General features: G+C 45.8%; 1 protein-coding gene across 1 annotated transcript in view; it reads left to right on the plus strand.

Moving 5' to 3' along the window:
* LOC107283472 (gamma-aminobutyric acid receptor subunit gamma-3) overlaps nucleotides 1-3,023 on the plus strand; it is a 532,165-nt gene that overhangs the window by 269,838 nt on the left and 259,304 nt on the right. The window lies entirely within an intron of this gene.

A 3,023-nucleotide genomic window follows, 5' to 3' on the forward strand; every position in this document is an offset into this window, starting at 1 on the left:
CTTTCATTAAATGCTTTTAAACAAAAACAGGGCAATCATTTACTATGAATGCTGTAGAAGATTTCCTGAGTGGATGGATGGATAATTGGATAATTATTGAGGTTCCTTGTAATCTTCAGATTCAGTGAATTTTACTAGTATTATCTTCCTCTACCAAACACGCCTTCTCTTCTTTTCTTTTCTTTTTTTTGCCTCATAGGCATTTGGTGATCAGTGATGGAGAAAAGGATCTTAGCTAGCTCTGTCTCTTAGCCATTGCATCTCGTTTCCTCCCTCTGGACAACTGATGATAAAGGGATAAATAGAACAGAAATACTGTTCAGTGTATTGTGTGGATAAATGCATTGAGTGATTACTGTGAGCATAATTAATTGAGCCTTCTCTGGTCAGTAATAACAACTACAAAACCTGGCTGATTTTGAAAGCTAACCAGGGCTCTCCTTGGTTAGATAGATAGATAACCTTTATTGTCATTTTTTACTGTGGGCACAATGGCGCACATTAAAAATGAAATTTAGTTGCTTGCTCTCAAAGTGTACACATACCTAACACACATTTAAACATACTATATACAACATATGTATATATATTGTATATTGAATATATATTGAATATATATATATATTCAAAAACACAACCTTCGATCTCCGGGAGAGGTATAAACCAGTTGTTTATTGCTAAAAAGATATTTAAAAACAATAAAAACAACTATTTACAATGTTAAAAGAAACAACTTAGCTTTCGCTGGTCCCCTGCCAGCGTCCTCAGAGTGAAGCTCAGGGGGTGGAGAGATTCTTTTTATACACCTTGCTGGTCTAACTGCTTACTCATTGCCCGTGTGATAGGGCCATCCTTCCTGATTAACTGTAATTGCCTTGGTTGTCCCGCCTTCTCTTTTTTGCACTCCAATTCCACACTTTTCCTCTCTCTCATACTTGTCAATCTCCTCCCTCCCAGCACCATTGCTGCCGGTGTGCTCTCTAATCGCTCTCTCCTACTCATTCTAGGCTGCGCATTCAGACCCAGTATTCCAAAAGGCTTGCCATCAGCGCTCCCTTCCTTTCTAGCCCGTTGGTCTACATGCTGTTCCTGCCTTCCGTCATCCATTCCTGTCAGTCTTTTTTTCTCCGATTTCCCTCCACCCCCGGGTGTGTGCACGCTCCATCGTGCCTCATTCTTCTGCTCCGTCTGCCCACAACCAGTGGGGATGCCTATCGGCTTGCTCCTAGGCTCAGTCCCTCTCGTCCTTGTTAGCCTTATCTCCCCCAATTTCCTTTCACACCTGGCTGTGCGTGTGCATGATCGTGTCCCGTCTCTCTGCCCCATCTGCCTACGGTCAGTTGGACTATCCGCCAGCTCCTCTTTAAGTCCAACCTCCCCCCCTTTTTTATCCCTTTCCCCCTCCTTCCCCCTCTTGGCTAATCCTGTCTTGTTTGGTATCCCTGTCCTACGTGTTTTGGGTCATACGGTCAGGTCCGGCATTCCCAATGCCCCCTCATTGTCACCTCCCCCCGCGACCCTTCACCATGCTCACTTCCTCCCTCCTTTTCACCCCATCCATCCATCCATGGTTCCAATATTTCACCATCCATCCCTATCGTCCCTATTCCCTCCAAATCCTTTCTTTGCATAGCCGTGTGATGACTGCCTTCCTCGGTTCTGGTTCTGCCTCTGGTAAGCGCCATCCACATCCTGACTTGCTCCTCGTGTATTTTTAATGTCTGGTATGCCGGGGGCAATTCTATGCATCGATTGATTGAATCCATGTTGGAGAGCCAGGCCTCCTTCACAGGCATCCTCCTTTGGAGGCATCCTGGGCGATGGTTTCTGCTCCCTTGAAATCGAATGAGTGCCCGTTGTTAACCATATGCGTCCATATTTGGGAATACTGCTCCTGCCTTCTGACGGCCAATCTGTGTTCATGTATTCTGGTTTTTATCCATTTGGCCATCTCCCCTGTATAGTTACATTGGCAATCCTTGCAGTGTACCCTGTATACGACCGATGACTTTTCTTCCTTTGGTAGCGGTTCCTTGGGATGCATCGCTTTCATCCGAAGTGTTTGGTCGGGTCGGTGAGCCACTTTGATGTTATAAGGTGCTAATATGCGCGCTGTTGCCTCTGATACTCCCTGGACATACGGTATCGTTGTCCAGCATGTTGTCCCTGGGTCATCCGGTGCCCTGCGGGGTTTTGGGCATTTGCTGTATCTTCGGGTGAAGCTGGTCGGGTAGCCATTCCACCTACACACCTGATGGAGGTGGGCACGTTCCTCTTGCTTGACCTTTTTAGTGTTACAGTGTGTGTCTATGCATGCGAATAACGTCCTAACGCATGTGATCTTATAGGCTGCTGGATGGTTACTCGTGTAATGCAGCATCCTATCGGTGTGAGTGGCTTTCCTATATACCGTCGTGTGGAGGGCACCATTGGTTTGGCGTGTGACCAACACGTCCAGGAAGGCCAAACTGCCATTGGCTTCCTCCTCCGCCGTGAATTGTATGTCCGGGAATATTGTGTTCAATCTTTCCATAAAGGCAGTTTTTTTTGTTCGTTTGATAATGGCGAATGTGTTGTCCACGTATCTGGCCCAAAATTCCGGTTGGTAGTCAGCCATTGCCTTAGCCTCCAGGCACTGTAGGACTGCCTCGGCGATGACCCCCGAAATGGGAGATCCCATCGGCATGCCCTTAATCTGCTCATATATTGTGTCTTGGAACATGAAGTGTGTTTTCAGACATAATTGTAATAACTCGACAACGTCCTCCATCCTAAGGGAACCCTGACTTCACAATCCCTTTAGTTGTAATAAATCCTTTATTGTTGAGACAGCCAGTTCTTGTGGGATGGATGTGAATAGTGATGTCACATCAAATGTGACCATAGTCTCATCGTCCTGTATCCTCACCGCTTTAAGCCTCTGTAGAAACTCCTGTGAGGATTTTACTGTGGTTGCACTATCCTCCACCAAATGTTGCAGCTGCCGACTTATATATATGTGTATGTATGTATGTATGTATGTG

This window comes from Protobothrops mucrosquamatus, unplaced genomic scaffold (assembly GCF_001527695.2).
Source record: "Protobothrops mucrosquamatus isolate PMUCROS unplaced genomic scaffold, P.Mucros_1.0 scaffold40, whole genome shotgun sequence".
Lineage (NCBI taxonomy): Eukaryota > Metazoa > Chordata > Lepidosauria > Squamata > Viperidae > Protobothrops > Protobothrops mucrosquamatus.